This window comes from Ruditapes philippinarum, unplaced genomic scaffold, assembly GCF_026571515.1.
Source record: "Ruditapes philippinarum isolate M1 unplaced genomic scaffold, ASM2657151v2 ctg2257_1_1_1_1, whole genome shotgun sequence".
Taxonomy (NCBI): Eukaryota; Metazoa; Mollusca; class Bivalvia; order Venerida; family Veneridae; genus Ruditapes; species Ruditapes philippinarum.
In genome coordinates this window covers 12,752-33,408 of record NW_026856139.1, presented here as the reverse complement: position 1 = coordinate 33,408, position 20,657 = coordinate 12,752, and positions in this window count along the sequence as shown.

Genomic DNA, 20,657 nt, shown 5'->3' with positions numbered 1-20,657 from the left:
TTTGACGTACTTCTTACGAATAATTTTATGTTACATATTTGCAATTTTAGATAACAAAATATAGTTATTGTACACCTTATTACAGAAAGTACCTAATATAAAACGATTTAATTATACTTATTCCAATATACATACGTCTGCTTTCATTGCATAATGAATTATAGATAAAAAAAGTGTTGAATATAATTCTTTGGTGACAAACATATGTTTGGTACCTTTGTAGAATTTTTCTGTATTCTTATAAGAAGACTGTGGTAAACTTAAGAATACCTTAATTCTGCTAAGAGGCGACCATGATACAGCAAATGATAATATTAATAGTTTTAAAAATATCACAGTAGCTTATTATATAATAAACAAACAAAATGGTATCATTAGCTACATCTTACTTTTAATAGATAAAACAATTAGCACTTTACGGGTATTTGTAGTTCATACTCATAATTAACCCAAAGCAAGGTCTGGTAATGGACAATGCGTTGTCAGAAAAATAAAATACTTGTTTTTGGTCACTAACAAGTCAATAACAAATCTCACTATAGATCTATTAATTTCTTGCTGCCATGTAATTGAGATTTATTGTGATACACCTGAAAGAAAAATAAAACCACAGTTTTCAATGATATGACAATGTTGGCAAGCCATTTATCATTATAATTGGAATATAGAAACAATGTAATTGTATTTTATTATACAAAGTTATAGCTCGCAAACACAGACATTTATAATGGTGAAGTTTTTTTTGTCTTGCGGTATCTTTGTTGACGACTTGTTTAAAACATTGCTCACGTTATTCTGTCATTAAAGTCAATATTATGCCTTTTCTTGTATTCTAATTGGATTGATTTGTTTCTTAAAATAATAGTTGTAGACCTCGATGAAGATCAAATGTACATGTAGCTTCTCACAAATTCTATCAAAGAGAGGAGACATGCCATTTTCCAGTTACTAGCTCAAGTAAAAAGAGTCCTATAAAATCTATAACAAAGATGAAAAAGACCCCCTTCAATGAGTTGATGTATGGCTTCCCCTTCCCTATGCCCTTTAACTTTGTCGGTCTTTTATTCAATGCATTGTATTTGATTCTATTATTCAATGAATTGTATTTGATTTCCTTATCGGTTACTATTATTTCCTATCATGTATTATTTTGTTATTATCATGTCCGTGCTCTGCCTTGTGCCCTATCCTGGTTTTGTTTGGGGTCCTCCCATGCTCCTGACCACTGGTCCTTGTTGCATGGTCGTGTGGGGGTTGCGTTCATTGAACGCAAACCTTTTGTTGTTGATTTTGTTTACCATATTTTCTTTAACAAACCCATATCTCACTCTTTGCAAAAGTGCAATTTCTCTGTAAAAAGAAAGAGAGAAAAAAAGAAAATATACAAATAGCCGCTGCAGAGCGGTCCTCTATAAAACAATTACCCCTAAGTTACTACATCAAAATTATTTCTCCCAATGTAAAGATTTCCACTATATTTTACCTCTTTAACAATAATCAAAATATTTATCTTCCAAAGGGTGTTGTGTCTAAGAAAGTTATAATGTAGGTCCAACACAAATTAACACAACGTTATAGTATATTCCCACAAACATGTTGCCACATTTTTATATCAAGTGATAAAAAATAAAGACAAAACACTTGCACTTTAGTTAGTTATTGAACAATGTAAAAAATCTCAATTATCTTTCTGGTGATTGAAGTCATCAATGGACGTTTAAGAATTATTACTGTTCACCTGTATAAAATGACTAGTTTTGTATGGTTTTCTTTTTGCGCAAAGAGGAATATTCCTTATGTGCCATAAGAGATTTGATTAAGATAAACTAAAGGGAACAAACTTATTTATACTGATCAGCTTCCATCTGTGATTTAACACATATCGATTATACAAATAACACATATCGATTATACAAATAAATAATGATTTAAGACATAGATTTTATCGCCGACATTTTCAATGAAATAAAGGATAACGTAAGAATGATACAGAAAATGTGTGTATTGTTGAAATACCTGTAAAATTGTAAAGGACTGTTGAAATGCATGTAAAATTGTGAAGGACTGTTGACATACCTGTAAAATTGTGAAAGACTGTTAAAATACCTGTAATTTTGTGACGGACTGTTGAAAAACATGTACCTGTTAATTATGAAGGACTGTTGAAATGCATGTAAAATTATGAAACACTTGAAATATCTGTAAAATTGTAAAGGACTGTTGAAATGCATGTAAAATTGTGAAGGACTGATGAAATACATGTAAATTTGTGAACGGCTGTTGACATACCTGTAAAATTGTGAAAGACTCTTAAAATACCTGTAATTTTGTGACGGACTGTTGAAAAACATGTACCTGTCAATTATGAAGGACTGTTGAAATGCATGTAAAATTATGAACCACTTGAAATATCTGTAAAATTGTGAAGGACAGTTGAAATGCCTGAAAAAATGGCGAAAGACTGTTAAAATACCTGTATTATTGCAAAGGACTGTCCAAATGCATTTAAAATTGTAAAGTAGTCTTGAAATACCTATAAACTTGTAAAGGACTGTTGAAATACCTGTAAAATGATGAAAGACGGTTGAAAAACCAGTAAAAATGATACAAGCCTGGTGAAATACATGTACTGCTTTGAGATTATTTTAATATTTTCTTAGAATGACATATTTCCCCGGAAAGGCACATATGCTTTAGTATAAGAAGTTTGCGTGACTATATTTTTTAAATCGTTAATGGTAGGAATCATCCATTATTTGCTTTCTTCTGATAAATAAAAAGCTTTCGAATGCAAATAATGTTAACCTTCTGAATTTACTCCCGATAATGGACAATTCAGTAAGATAAGTCAATTATTGATTATCATTATATACTAGTAATTTATATTATCATTTTAGATTAATTAATACATATTCACGGACTCGTCAACCTTTATGCCTCTGTGGGATCATTTTTTTTCTTCATTTTTTTGATGATAGCATAGAGTGTGGTAAGAACCGTCTATTACTTTAAGAATCATCATAACGATACTTTGTTAATAACATGGTCTTATATGAAAACATCTCTATTTCAGTTGTCATATTTATGAATGTTCATCATTACATAAGTTCAGTTTACATTGATTTATGAATTTCTATCATTGAATAAGTTTTGTTCAATATATATGTTGGGATTAACGCAGCTGTTGGTATTATAAAACTGGTTTTGATTTTAAAAGAGGTACTAATAGTGTACATATTTAACGGTATGTAATGAAATATATAGCAGGAAATGACAATGTTCTTATTGTAGCAATATCTCTTAGCAACGTAATGTACGTTCTTTTAAAAATCGTTAAACAAATATAAATATTCCCTGTATAAAATAAGTTTATGAAAATGAAATCTGTGAAAGACGGTTCTTATCAAAGTCGTTAAACAAATGTAAAGAATATATGACAGTGAATAAACTAAGTTAATGAAATGAAAATTGTGAAAGAAGGAATGATAGTAATAATACATATCTTATATAGACATGAACTTTATATTGATGTAGCTGAATTATCATCACAAAGTCAAGATAAGAATTTATTAAATTCTTCATTTATCAAATTGAAATTAAATTAATATATTTTAACAGTTTTCATGCCTTTTGAATTTTCTGTATCAGTAATACAGTTTAGATATTGTGCTAATAAAATATGGTATCAAAACGAATACACTTTTTATCCTTAGAAAGAGCACGCATGAGTTGAAAAAAATGGTTTTAGAGCATGTTCAATACCTATCACCTGAATAAAAAATAGTAGTACAATAAAACTACATCACTTTAACTGTACTAATTACCAAACAGTTACAAATGCAACAAATGGTTCAGGTTGTCAAATGAAATTAACAGGAGACAAAAATTAAACGCTTTCAAAAATAAAAATAATAGTATTTCTGCGGCAAAATTGGACTTTCAGGATTTCTGTAGAAAGAGAGACGTTTTGCATTGACACTTGAAAACTCATTTATTAGTACAAGGTTAAATTTAGAATTATATTGATTTTAGAAAGAAATACACAAAGACTGGTGGGAAAACACGCTCTGTAACATCAAACTGTTAACAAAGTATTAGATTGTTGTAGCTGTTTTTTTTTGTTTTGAATTCTGCGACTCTTTTCAAAAAGGTTTGTTATTTCATTCGCACATACAACGATGAGACATTGTAACAGGTAATTTTATTCCGTAAGAAGTGAACATTTACATTTAAAACAAAATAATCAATACTTTTATTTAGATACAAAGACACATGATAAAGTTCTGTTACCAACAAGTGTCGGTCTGTCAGGCTTGGGGTAATGATACTGATAATGGTAGTGCAGTAAGTATGTATTACTTTTCTTGAGAGTAATCCAATGTAATGATACTGCATGCCGATTTGCATTACTTGTAATGGTACTGGAATACAAAATTCATGTAATGAAGGTGCATTACTGTGCATTACTTTGTATTACTTCACCAAACCTACTACATCATATATGGTATAGATGATCCAAAGAACACAAGATAAAATTGTGATGGCCTTAATCAGCTAAATAAAATATAAAATCATGAAAATTCAACCAAAATAACCAATCTGATATTTTATACACCTTTATGAAAAGCCCTGCTACCAACCATAACCCTTTATGCAAGATAATATTACTATTTGACACTTGCCATTGTTTGATCATTGGACACATAAGCACCTTTTTGGAGTTTTCATTGTTACATGTACATTATGTCAAGCTGCCATGTGCCAGACTAATTATCACGAAATGCTTAGTCACTATTACTGACTTAAAATACAATTTTAAGTTAAAACTTAAAATACAATTTTAAGTTAAAACTTTAAATACAATTTTAAGTTAAAACTTAAAATACAATTTTATGTAAATTCAGTTTTGTTGTATTTTTATCCAAGGTAAAACACAGAGATGAATATCTTGAGTCATCTAAAAAGATAAAAATCTATAAAGGCTGATAATCAAGCAAAAATCACAACAATGGTACAATGCAAAATATGACAGAAGACAACACGTTGTCAGAGAAACCCACTACCAACTCTTGGTCACTTGCAGGTCAAAAACAAATTTTATTTAAGGTCTATGAACTTTTTCGCTGTCATGAAGTGAGGATTTATTGTGACACACCTGAAAAATTTATAATGCATTTATCATTACAATTGCAATAAAATGACGATGTATTTGTAGTCCAACATATATATTAGTGAACGTATATCTTAAGAACAAAAATATAATTACATTTTGTATTCTATGACATAACAATGTTGACAAGGCATTTATCATTATAATTGGAATAAAAAGACGATGTAATGTTTGTCAAGGATACATAATTATGCTCCTATACAAACCAAACAAATAAACTTGAAGTGTTTTTCCTTTGCTATCGTTGCTAATTATTTGCTTAGAAAATTGCTCACGTCATTCTGTCATTAAAGGCAATATTACATTTTTTCTTTTACTCTAACTGGACTGATTTGTTATTAAAATTACGAGTTTTAATTTTCTAAGAATATTTCTTACAATTTAATGTACTGTGGCATGGTTTTAATAAAGATGCTATCAAATATTCCAACCATAACAGACAACTGTTTGGTGTTGGAACCTAAAATGATTACACTTTGGCAGCCAAGTTAGTCTGCGCATCTAAAATTCTGTAGTTAGTCTGCAAATCTGTGCTGTATGAACAACATGTACACTGTTGTCTGTCTATCTTCTAATTTTCATCTTGATATCCATAAAATTAATAATGGACAGAGCCGAAAGCATTAACTTTACTGTAATCTTTCTCGGTAGACATATATGATATATTGCGGTCCAAACTATCTCGGCTAAAACGAAGTACATGACTAGAACGATATGATTGGCCATAACAAACTTCATACAAATAATAGGTAGTAACATATTTGTCATTTCTATATAAAATGGTTTTTAATTAACACTTTATTACGAAGCGTTTCTAGTTAATTAATACATTTCAACGATACTAATTCGAATATAGGCTTATGTCTTCTTAAATTGTATATTATATGACAGAATTATACAATATTCACTATATTTCTTTTATGACAAACATATGGCAGGTGTAGTACAAATATTCCTAGAAGAGTTCAATTAATTTTTCTCTATCCTTTTATGAACACTGTGGCAAGAAATCTAATGCTACGAAAAAGCGACTGTGATACAACACATATGATGGTAATATTATATACATATCACAGTATTTTTAACAAAATGACATTGTCAGCAACATTTAACTCTTTACAGAAAAACAGACATGAGAGAGCTTAATTCAAGAATCCCTTTGTTGGATTTCATACTGAGGATAAATACAATGCAAGGTATGTGTCAGTAGACAATACGTTCCCGGAGAAACCTATTGCCGACTCTTGGTCACTTGCAGGTCAATAACAAATTTCATGTAAGGTCTATGAACCTTTTTCGCTGTCATGAAGTGAGGATTTATTGTGACACACCTGAAAAAATATATAATGCATTAATCATTATAATTTCAATAAAAAGACGATGTATTTGTAGTTAAACATATATATTACTGATCGTATACTCACACATAAAAGTGAAGTGTGTTTTTACTTTGCCATCGTTGCTGATGATTTGTTTGGATCTTTGCTCACGTCATTCTATCATTATTCATTTTCTTTTTATCTAATTGGATTGGTTTGATCTGAAAAAGAGTTGTATTACCCGATAAAGGTCAAATGTAGATTTAGTTTCTTGTAATTCATTTAAAGAGATGAGGCATTCTATTTCTAGTTACTAGATCAAACACCTAAGGTTTTGTTTTTTAATCAATAGCTTAGTTAAAATTATCCTTTGCACATGTACAATTTCTCAGTAAACAAATAAACAAACAAACAAACGAACAAACAAACAAACAAACAAACAAACAAACAAACAAACAAACAAACAAACAATAATCTATATCGGTACATGCAGGTCTACAAGGAAACACTACGTTACAGATATGAAGGTCCTACAAGTATAAGCAAAATAAAATTTACACATTTTCTTTCTGAAACACAAACAAACACGTTGCTTCTTTTTTTATCGCAAAGCATTCAAACGTTCGAATAAGTCGAACCAGAACCATGGACAAAACATTGGAACATACGCCGTCATTGCGTTCAATAAATTGTTAAAACATAGATAATTTGTTATTTAGGTGAAGTCTATGGTCTTGTCCGTGCTATATGTTTCTACTTATGTATTACAGAATAAAAATCAACTTGTCTCAAACCTGTAAACTGTGATTCATCCAATGACTTCAACACCGTAATATATGTCAAAGTTCATTTTATGACGGCAATGTTGCATTAATCATTAAATCGCGTGCGATTTCTTCATACAAAATAAAACCACACTAAGACTGGGTGAATGTTATAGTATTACGTTAATGACCTGATAAAAACTACTGCATGTGAATGTGTGAAAATATATCAATACATTTTCTGTTAATAATTACACAGTATTTGATTAAAAAAGATCTCAGTTATATCTCAGTAATCTCTATGGTGACGGAAATCTTCAGTTAACTTTTTTCGAATCCGCTCTTCTTTATAAATGACTATTTTAACGAAAATAAGAATGTGAGTTTGTACCATTCGCATGCATTATGGAAGATGACTATGGGATAACTAATTCAGATAAATTTAAGATATTAATGTACAACTGTACAGCTTTCTGTTAATTAACACACATGGCTTACGCAATCAGATAACGATTTCAAACCCAATTTTACCGCCGATATTTTCCCCGAAAGTAAGAATTTTGTGTAAAGATAAAGAAAATGTATGTTTAAAATACCAGTGCAATGGTGAAAATGCTGAAAAACTTACGAAAAGAGCTTTCCATGAATGATAAATGGCTTGACATGACTGTCTTTGACAATATGAATGTCTCGACTGGTCCTAGTTGTACCTATTTTATTTGAACCTATAAAAAATACATACATTTAGGTAGAACAACTTGGTTATTTTCCCATTAGTCACTACATTTCTCGATTTTTAGGTAGTTCTCATATTCTCACCAGGTTGTTTTTTATATTGACAAAAAGCAACAAAAAGAAGAACTCATGCTTAAACTAGTTTACTTTTTTTTTATAAAATAAATGAAACTTACCTTTGCAAAATATGTTAACCTTCTGAAGTTAGTCCAGATAAGGGGCACATGCAATAAGATAAGTTAATAATTGATTTTACTATATAAATTAGATAAGAAATATCCATTTTATAACCGACCTGCCAACATTTGTATTGGTGCATTTTTCATAATTCGTTATTAGATGTTGTGAAATGTACTCGTCAACTTTTGATCAATTACATAGTCCATTATTTATTATTGTATGCGTTAAGTAATGGACTTGTCAACCTTAAATCAAATGCATATTCCATTATCCATTGAATTTTTGTAATGGAATACTCGACCGTAAGACAATTGCATGTTTCATAATTCGAATTCGGTTGAAGTGTAATGGAATTGTCAATCTTCACACAATTGCACGATGCATTATTCATTTTGGGTTGTAGTGAATGGAATAGTCAACCTTAAAACAATCGCATGGTCCATTACTCATTACTGAATGTTGTGTAATAGACCCATCAACATTTAGACACTCACATAGTCCATTATTCATCGCAGTGTATTATGTAATGTACTCTTTAACATTAAGATCAGTGCATGGACCATTTTTTAATAGATCTTATGATATAAAACGCAGTTTAAGATTTAATATTTTAAACAGAACAACTGACAGCGTAAAGTGTGGAATTAATCATCTGTTACTTTGAATATCGACTGTACTGTACAGTTCCTTATACAATGGTCTTATGTGACAGCATTTCTATTTTAGTTGTCATATTTATGAATGTTTATCAGAAGTTTTCTTTAATATGCATGTTGATGTTAATGCAGCTGATAATATTGATTATTAAATTGGCGTATATTTATATCGGTAAGTAGTGAAAGAGCTGCAAATAAGAAAATAACGATGTTATTATTATAGTAGCCTCGCTTAGCAACGTAATAATAAAAAATCTTTTCAAAATCGTTACATAGATATAAATGTCACATGATAGTATATAAACTGCACATGTCATTTAACAAAAGATAAATCAGCCAAATGTAACGGAAGAATCTTCATTTTATATATCAAAATATCATTTTTAAGCGTTTCTTACAATTTTTTGGTGTTTCTATTTTGATAGATAATCATAAGATTAGCTCCTCTGAGGTCAAAACGCTTTGGAACATTAAATTTGAAATTCTTTTATAGATCAAGTGAAGCAATTTAAATTAAAGTGATAAGTAACACAGAACTAAATTGAGTATAGAATTTTTTGTGCAATAATAACCCGATTTGAGTAAAAAGCATCGCATCTAAACACATATAGAACAATACAATTAAACAGATGCATGGTACTACAGGCAGGCTATATAATATCACGAATCTATTGAATAATCAAATAAAAGGGGACGCTTCGTTTCTCCTTATTGTCATTATGGTCCCTGTCACTGATGGCTTGATACAGAATATTATGTACAAGATAGTCATATAAACTAATAATAGGTTACATGAGAATAATTATTTTGGATAATTTGTATGTATAACAAAATAATTATTTAACAGTGCATATCACATAGATCATAGCACACAAAGATCTATAATTGTATTTATTTCACACCTTATAAAATATAACTAATGAACTTTCAGAGTTTGGACACACATGGTGTTTCAATAGAAATCATTATCGGACCAGATCTTATAAAAAAAAGTTTCGACAACGGCCTTGCGGAACAAGACATGGTACAGAAATTTGACAACAAACCACAACAGAATCATCAAATAATTGTTGTCTATCAGAAAGGGAAGACTAGAACCATATGTCGGCATTATGACTAGAACCACGTGACTAGAACCACGTGTCAGCATTATAATAGCCGTCCGTCCGATTAGCTTAATAGGTAGAGCGTTTGGCGGTGTACCAGGAGACCCGAATTCGTTTCTCGGATGGCAAAGTTCACTTTTGTTGTGATTGATTATGAAACCTTTTCTTCGATCATTCGCAATGTACCTCTACTCTGGCATGTACTGAGGTAATTAGTCCCTTCGAAAGTGAAGGCAACTATTACTGGATAACAGCTTAACATCATGCCTGGCTGAACTGCGCTCTGGTAAATTCAATGTGGCTTACTGCCGTGGTCCATAGTGAAAAGTACCATCATTACCACCACCACTGATTTCATTAACTAAGATGCTATGGTTACCTGTGTCAAGAAATTGAAGAAAATAACATACCAACCATATCGCCCTTATCAATTTAATAACATTGGAAAGATAGATAACACAAATGTCTGCGTGAAACCCACGCCATAAACCAGTCTATCATTCAAATTAAATTTCATTTACTCAAACATATTGATGACCTTTTCTTAAATCGTAGATATAATACATAGAACAGAAACAGGTCAACGGTTTTCATCCTCAGTTTTAACACGTTTCCTGTCCTAACATTCTTCAAATGATAAGGAATCACAGCATTGACGATGGATAGTTTAACAATATGGGGCAAGGGACATGCTTTAGTGGATGCAGCGATTAAATTTGGGTTCAAAATGGAAATTCTAGCACTCCTCGTGATTTTGTCACTATAGACAAAGAAGAAAAAACCGGTGTTAAACTGCCAATAAACTCCGGTTAGGGACTACTTGTATATGCGGCTGTTATGTTTACTCCCTCGAATATACAGTTTACAAAGCCTTGTAAAGCAACAATAAAAAACATTTTTATTGATATTTTCATTTCTTATAATGTTTTCTTTTCATACAATACCGAAATAATATCTCACATACACTAACGCCGCATATTTGATCCATATCAGTTAATATAATTATTTATTGACAAACGGCGCCAATCCGTAAACAATGTAATGACGTCATCCTAAGTATACAACTTATTCATAAACGCTGACGACGATAAATGGGGCACCGATGTAAACACAATGTATTCATTCTAAGACGTTAGGTTTTATTGTTGAAAACTTGGTAAAATAACGTTTTTTCTTATTATTTCTTTTGTTTATAATAATTTCTATATCTGAGCAACAGTAGGATGCGAAAATCGAACAGTGTTATACGAAAATCGGCACCGGAAGTTATTTCCGCTTGAAAATATAACATTAGTGAGATTCCTTATTTTAGCGTGTTATTAGAATCGAAATAATATCTGTCTGAGCGGTGTTTATCGGCTATTCAACACCGGTTTTGTCGTGTTGATGCGAAAAAATAACCTTTCAGGCCTACGCAATTATTTCTTAAATAGTAATCTTTGAAGAGCATTCGAATATAAATAATGACATTATCCTTTTTTGAACTCACATGACCTAAATGAAGCCTATTATTAATAATGTGAACTTCATATATGTTAAATTAATAAGATTACATTGTCTTTTAATCAAATGTAATACCAGGTTGGTCAGGGATGGGTTTTACCATATTAATATTTATATCAATGCATTATATTTTTGATACTGACTTACAAAGTTACCAGCTGTTGCCAATACGTTCCGACACGTTACTAGGTTATGAAATGTTACAGTACGCTAACAGCCAGATATACACAATATTTAAGGCCAGACAAGTTTATTGAGTATTCATAATTCCTGACATTGTGTTATTATGTATTTCTCTTTATGGGCTCTTGCAAATGTATTGACTTCCTCGGAGAAATATAATGTTAACTTAATTAAATGTATTGATTGAAATTAAATTTTATGACTCTATGGATTGTTTTTGATGGGAACGATATAACGGTATATTTTCCGGAAAAATCCCCATGGTAATAATTATGCATTTGTCTTATTATGTATTTCTTTCTATTGGCTCGTGCAAATGTATTGTCTTACTGGATTATGAGTAATATGTTGTAAACTTGATAAAATGTGTTGCTCTATATTAAGGTTTATTATATAATCTATAAATAGCTTTGAAATGCCTTTCCCTGATTGGCTAACAAGCAACTTTTTGTAAAAAATAACAGGTCAATATCAGAGTATATACACTGTTTTTTCCCCCTAAAAATAGATTTTCAGAGTATATTCACCGGTTTTTCTTCTAAAAATAGATTTTCTGGAAATCCCTAAAAGACGCGAGACTTTGACGTGTCGTCACGCCAAGTTTGTTGTTATTATTCTGAAAAAAACGTTGAGTTGGGTTTACATAAGAGTCAAATTAGTCTATATTAGTTACCGTTTTTCATTTTTAAGAACAATAGGGATTAGCATGCCAATGGAAAGGGCCAAATTATGGAAACAGTAGACAAGCTGAAAAATAATGATTTCTGTAGTATGCAATGGCAGATGTGATAAGCCATATAAAAGCTATTTATAAATTATATAATAAAACAGATATGTACTTTTTAGCTGTTGAATATGATGTGATATGTACTGAAAAATTAATATTGACCTCGGCTATCGCCTCGGTCAATATTAATTTTTTCAGTACATATCACATCATATTCAACAGCTAAAAAGTCCATATTTGTATAATATTAATAGAATGGATTGTTGCCGATGGGAACGATATCTACTCCTATATCTTTTGTTGATTATTTCCGGAAAATCCCCATAGTAATGATTATTCATTTCCGTGTCATTAAACAAATGCTTAGATTATTGAGGACATTGACCTTATAATTCTATTAAAATACTTTTTGCGTTGTAACTAATGTGTTGTTAAAATGTAGAGCAGCCATTCTACATAGCTTATGGAAAATTTATATGTTTATATGATGTTGTTTGTTTGTTTCATTTTACGCCTTTTCCCAACAGTATTTCAGTCATATATGCGGGTAGTTTCCTAACCATCGTTCCTGGAGAGTTACACTAGTACTAGACTACCTTCCTCCGCACTAAACTACCAAAACATCTCCCGGGGATCGAACCCACGCCAGAGACGTAACTGGATTATATGTCATCGACTCTAACCCCTCGAACACGGAGGCGGTTATGTTTATATGAAGGTTCTTGGTCATGCCTAGAATAAACAAAGTTTGACAATTACATTAATAACGTGGCCTGTTTCCCGTATGAAATGGTATTTATCACACACCCGTGCCGATTTTGCGACTCCGTAAAAATGGTATTGCACGGCCGTGCATATATTTTGACGTGACGTCATTAGCGTTATAGAAACATAGTGTAAAGACGCGCTGAATGTTAGCGTTATACTGTGGTCGCGTCAATGAAAAATGACTATTATTTCACTTTAAACGGTCTTTATTTAGGGTATGTGATAAATAGAATATTAAATTCGTGTAAGTTCATTACTGAATTTATTGCACTCGTTGAATAAAATAATATTATGCTCGCCAGAGGCTCGCATAATATAATTTTATTCAACTTGTGCAATAAATTCAGTATTGAACTTACACTCATTCAATATCCTCTATTTATGTTACGTTTGTCGGCCTGAAATTAAGTAATAATCTTATTATTTGATTGTTATAGTAAATGAAATTTTCTCAACAATATGCGAATATTAAGCGCTAAACATTTACAAGCGCAGTCTTTCTTCTTTACTGATGACAAAGGTTTTTGAATGGTTTTTAAATTAGAACACAAAGCGGAACAAAAAATTTAGATTTAAGTAAGGATTGTACAGTTTGTTTTTTATAATGTCACTAGTATGAATGTATGAATACAATAGTTGCACTGTTCCAGAGATGACCCTGTTTTTACATCTCATGCAGTACTGTAAGTACTTGATAGAGGTATATTACCTTCAACACCTCTAAAGTTAAGCGGATATATCAACGCGTATTTACTTCCATAAACAACTCTTACTAATCTCATTGAACAACGACTTATTATATTTATAACCATGATTTATGAAGTTAATTATATTTCTCAGATGTTCTTAAGCAGAAGGACATGAACTGTCCGTATCATTTTCTAATCTTTTTATTTGTACTAATGATATTGAATATAAAGATAAGTAGATAAAGCTGCTGTCTCACACCCGGCAGAGCCCAGGACCATCCAGGTAACGGGGATGATCCGGGACGATCCGGGGTGAAATTATTGTTGCGGTCACACCTACCCGGTAGTTCCCAACTAACCACCCAGGATGCGCTCCGGATCATCCAGGCAGAAGCCCAGGTGAAGCTAAGGTTCATGCCGGGGCTTCCCCGGTCGTTCCCGGATGACGCCGGGATACCCCGGTTGACCCAGGCAGAGCCCCGGTCGATCCAGGTACAGCCCCGGCAAAACCCAGGACGATGAAGGCAGAGCCCCGGTAGAACCCCGGATTGAAAACGCCCGAAAATGATAACATTGATACCTAATTTTTATTTAATATAATATCTATTGTTCCAGAATAGTAATTCATGATGATTTTCTGAAAAATCATTATGCCATACTGGATAGAGGGAAATGGGAAGGGTTTTAATTATACAAACAAGTGCAATCATCGCAAATTGTCGTTATTCTTTTGAAATGATCCGGGCTTTGCCGGGGCTCTGCCGGGATCAACCGTAGCTCTACCTTTATCCTCCGGGGCTCTGTCTATAGTTACCGGGGATCTGCCGGCATATACCGGGGCTCTACCGTAGCTCTACCGGCTATATCATACCCCGGATCATCCCCGGTTTGTGCCGGCAGAGCTACGGTGCTTCCCCGGTATGACCCCGGTCGTTCCCGGCAGAGCTAAGGATGAAGCCGGCAAAGCTATACCTTCCGGGATCATCCCGGACCACCCCGGTGATATTAAATATTTTATTCCATCCGGGGTCGAATGCCGGATGTTCCCGGATCATCCCGGACGTTGCCGGCAGAGTTACGTATGTACTCCGGTTGTTCCCGGTCGTAACCCGGTCGTTCCTGGATCACCCGGATGTCTACCGGGGCTCTGCCGGGATGTAAGTGAGACTGTAGCTTTACATTCATTTATGAATTTGATGGTTTGTATAAATGTTCTAACAAAAACTAATTGTATATACAGAATTCATAAAATGCAGAAAATGGACTCCATAAAAACGTCAATAACGAACATTACACAGCGAGATTGTTTCCGTTTTCTGCTTCGTTTGCTTCATGAATGCATGTAATTTATGTATTAAGATATATGTATTTAGCTGATAAAAATTGACTCATATTTTTATACTGTGATTCATTCAATGGCTTTTAAATTACTTTTTCATTCAATATTGCGCACATAGAACTTGTAGATTCTATAGTAATCAGTCACATCAAAAGTTTCAGTTCAATTATCTAAATCTGCTGTCTGTGACTTGATATGAAAGCCAAACAATGGCTTTTTGCTCATCTTTTTTTTTCTGTACACATAGGCTATTTGTCTGAGAAGGGTTGACTTATTAAATGCTGAAGTTTAAAGCCACAGAAAGCAGAATTTTAAACTGAAAACTCTTGTGAAAATAAAATAAAATAAAATAAATAAGTAAAAACTCAATGATAAATAAAAACGATCGTAAATAAATAAATAAAAATATTTTTTTATATAAAAAATGGACCGATAGCAATAAGAATTGCCGTCGGTATTCGAAATTTTAATTATTTCTTCTTTTTTTGACCGATCTGTTTTAATTTATCTTACATTAAGTTCTTAATAGTTTTGCATGAACAATATTGTCACAACACTTAATAGTGTACTGTCCGGAAACTCTCAAAGTCCTAGTGTTAGGAACGAGTTAAGATGATTAAATATGTGCAATGTGGAATTCTGTTTTCTAAATAAATATTTTTTATAATAACTGTAACCGTTATAAATTATATTTTTTTTCTTTTCTGCCTGCATATTTTTCTGAAGAAGTCTACCACAAATATGACTATCGTAGAGAGCAATGGACAGTTTACTTCCGAAATATCTTGTGTCTATCATTAATTGTAAAATACATTTTTTCAATCTGAGATTTTAGATATCTGATAAAAAAAGAAGAGCAATTTCAAGGGTGGATAAGTTTGAATAGTATCCAATTGTTTACACAGTGAAATTCAGTTTTAAGGTATGCTGTTTAGCAATTTTAAAATTTGTTTTTGCATTGATTTATAAAATTTTATTAGGTTAGTTATTTGCCAGGGATTTTAATTTTGAGTTAAATTTTGTACATCTCTAAAATTCCAAATATGAAAATATCTGAAAACGCAAATTATTTTTTATCTATAAACTGACCATAAAATAAATTAAATGAATGTTTAGTTATAGATTCTATATCAATTATTATACGAGTCAAACATTTCGTAGCCATTTATAGTCCAGTGTATACCTGAAAAATCACATTGTTTATTTAGGCTAACCTTAGCAGCTGTGAAACAGCAGAGTGATTACACTTCTTCAAAGATTACTCTTGAAAAAATATTAACATAGATAAAACCGAACTTTATTAAATTTGCTTAAATATCTTAAAACACAAGCTAACATTTGTAGCTATAAGGCTCCTGTGACTTCTCTTCCTATCCAAAATATATATGTCATGTTGTACATCAGAAAAGCTATTTTGTTAGACATGTTAGAAAATATAAAAACAGTGTAATTTTGTTAAAAAAAACTAATCATAAAATAAGAAAAAAATAAACAAAAGCAAGTCTAAATTTCCCCATTGGGAATGCATATCTACTAGGTCAGAGAGAATCTTGTTTGATTAGGAAAAATTACTATTACATGTATTTAATAAGGTAAAATTGTTTAACCAGAACTCTAATAGTTTGAGTACCTGATCATAATGAAAATACTAAAAACTGAATCATAGCTTTGTCTTTTATTGATTTTTTCATAGATAAACCCGATACTTGAGAGAGTTAGATTGTCCAATACAAAATTCAAGGACATCCAGCATACTAGCAATCTTTGTCAAAAAGCGGGAATTAACTCTGTTGGGCATATTCTTCATCTTTGTAATTTCCTGCTAAACGTTATCTACCCTCTATTGTCCTTTACATCATAATTATGATATAAAGAAATTTGTACAAAATGTAAGTTTGCAATAGGAATAGACTTATTTTAATTCAATGTATTCTCTGGTATTTAACTAATCAACTCAAATGAAACCTAGCAATAAAACGGAAAAATAGGTACATCTACCAAATATCCCCGTCTAATGCGAGTTTTAAGTCCCCGAAACACATCTTTTCAGTCAAAGTTTATTGATTTATATTATATCTTTAATCTAATATGAGTCTGCACGATTTATAGAATCTTAAAAAAAACTTGAAAAACAACCTTTGTCGTTTTTAAAACCGATCGTAGGGTATAATAGTGCGCATTAAAGGCTCCATATAGTCCTGAATCTCGGAGGAAAACAGTACGTCATCAGGCAGTAAAAGGAGTGAAATGGTGGTGTGTAACTTTTTTTTTTTTAACTAACGCTTTCATTTTTTCTGATTTTAAGTGCTAGATTTGCCTTTTAAAATGCGTTTATTTTATAAATTACGGGGAACTTGTCTGCGGGAAATCATAGATTTTTTTAAAAATTAAGCTTTTTTATAAAAACTTTTTCCGTTAAGTTTCACTTCCTAGGGCATTTTTTTAAAATATTGTGAAACGCAGTTTATTTCCAAAAAATTGAAAAAAATTTTTGAAAACTGTGCTGCTTTTGAGTTTTCGGCAAAAAGCAGGTTTCATTTTAAAAAGTTTCCAGCACTTTACCAACGATTCTTTTAATTCGGTGCATTCATTCGTTGTATTGTCAAAACAGGCTTGAAAATAAAATTTTATTTCAATTTAAAGTATTTGTTTTTAAAGTATTTTAAACAGCAGCTGCTGCTTTCTTTGTTTTAGTATTTGGAATATCAAAAGGTGTTAAATTATAAAACAAAAACAAAAACACTTTTAAAAGTAAACATTTTGTTTTATGCAAGAGATTTCATGATAAATACAAAAATAAAATTCATCTCATATATAATAAGGTTTTAAACATTGAAAAACCAGAAACTTTTTTACTTTGCACGTTTTTTTTTAAAATTTCCCCTCTATTTTGGGAAATTCCCTTTATCCGGTAAATAAGTTTTTGTATCTTAATACAATCGTACAAATTTAGTACCCCGGGTTTAAAAGAAGGGGTTTTAAAACCTTAAATAAATTGGTATTTCGTTTTTTTGTGTTTTATTTTGCTTCTTTTTATTCTCTCTTTTTTAAAGGGTTGAAATGTATTTTTGTCTTTTTGTTTCCCAATTGTTTTAAAATTTTTTGAATGTAAATATTATTTTAAATAGGGTTTTCTGGGGGTGAATTAAATCATGGAACCCGAGGATATACATTTATTACAAATTCTTTTTTAAAATTTGAGTTGAACAGTTTTTTAATTAAGGGGTGTTAAAATATCCCTTTTTCAAACTTTTTACATGTTTAAACCCGGGAAAATAAGGGGGGAAATTTTCGTGATGATTTCTTTTTTTGGCAAAAAAGGGTTAAATTAATAAAAAAATTTAAAATGAAAATAAAAAAAAGCAGGGAGGTTAACAAAAATTATTTAGTGAAATTTTGGGATTACTGTTAATTTCTGAATCGAAAAAATTTTTAGTTTAATGAATAATAAAAGTGAAAAATTTAACATAAGCGGCTATGTCAAAAGGGCCTCATTTAGAAAAAAAACATTTTAACATTAGGGTAAAAAAAAAGAAAAATGGGGGTTAAAAAACGCTGGGGGTCTGTATATTTCTGACATATTTTTAATTCGGAAAAAAAAGGGAAAAAAAAAAATTAAAGGGTTTGATTTGCTCTAGTGGATGTATGCCCCATTTTTTCCGGGACCAAATTACTTTTTCCGCCCTAAAAAATCAAACCCCCGGCAAAAAAATGGAAAATTATTTCCCACTTTAAGGGGGGTTTATAAGGGTTTCAGTTATCGAATCATTGAAAGGAAGGTTATATTATTAAAACAAGTAAAAATTTTTTTGAAAAAAAAACGGAAATTTACAGACAAAAACTTTTGAATAACCATATTCGCGGAGAAATTTTTAAAACAAACATGTATAACCTCTTAAACCCTTTTATGTTTTTTAAAATTTTTTTGGTCCCTTGGAGTGGCGGATATTTTTTTTGTGTTTTTGGTTTTTTAAACCGGATGGGGACTTGTGGGGGATGGTTTTAATTTCAGTTTAATTTTGTGTAAGAAAAAAAATCCATTTTCATATGGAATTGGTATGAACAGGAAAACCCCTTTTCAGAGTTGTTTTTTACATTAAAAGAGGGCCCGGGAACATGTTTTTCAGACGAAAGCAAAGGGTTTTCGAGGGAATGAAAAATTGGGTTTTATTTGTTTCCCCATTTTCCGAGCATTACTGTTCTTTGTAAATTTAAAATTTTTACAGTTATTGCTGGGGATTGTATATTAAATATACCCGGTTTGTTTCAGTGTTTCATTTATATCAGGAATAAAGGAGGTGAACGAAAAATTTTTAAAAAGTGGTAAGATGTGGGAAACAATGTAATATAAGGAGACATTATTATTCCTTTGGAGTCATCTGATTCCACGACGAGTTAGGGACAAATTCAGCAAGGAACTTATCCGATGTCAGTTTATTTTTTTATTTTATTAAAATATAAGTACAATTTTTTTGCATTTCATTGTAAATATTCCGCTAGTCGCGCGAGGGAAGAATCGAAATAAATTTGTCTGGAAATACGAATGCCGAGATTTTAAAATTAATAAATTATTTTTCCAGTGATCCCAACTTTGAATTATTTTGGATTATCTTTATTATTGTGGCGAAGTGTCCATACATTAAAAGGTAAAATGAAAATAGATAGGTGCAACGGATAAGCGGAAAAAGCTGTTATGATTTTAAATAAACACAAAGTTAAAATTCAATAAATAAAACATTTTAGTCCCGTTCAATCTTATAAACAAAAATGGGGTTTTGTTAAACCCTATCCAGTAAAAAAGGGTCCGCCAGGGTTTGTTAATTCTAATCGGAGCTTTTTTTTTTTAAAATTTAAACTTTGGAGGGTTTGTTAATAAAATGGATATATTTTTATAAAAGAAAAACTTTTTTTTTGATTTTTATCTTTTACTTTAAATTCTTATAAAATGAAATTTAATATTAAATAACTGTTTTTGTTACTTTAACCCCTTTCTACAGGAAGATTTTAATTTTTAGGTTTGAAGAGGGTGATGTTTCAAGAAAACAGTCTAAAATTGGGGTAGCCCGGTTTTTGGGTTAATGATTTTAAAAAGTTTCCCGTAATCAAAATATTTTCAGAAAAAAGCCATAAACAGTTTCCCAAAAATTTGGCGGCAAAACTGAGGATTTTTCTCAAATTCCTGATTTTGGGACATACATTTATATTGATTTTGTTTTTTTGATTTTAATTTAACTTAAAACCTCGTCAAACATGTAATTTTAAAGCGCTACGAACCTTCCCGTATTTAAAGTTTAACCCTAGTAAAAATTATTTTTTTTTAAGATTTTTTTAACCCAATTTTTTTATTTCATATTTTTCTACAATTTTTTTTTGCAGCAGATATAAGTTTTTTACATTTTAAATTTATATTAATGTTTTGCTTTAATATTTTTTAACTTACAATCAAGTTAGCTTTTTGGCCCAAAGGGGTCTTGGCTAGTTTTTATACGGGAAAAAAAAATTTTTGCTTGTTTTTTTT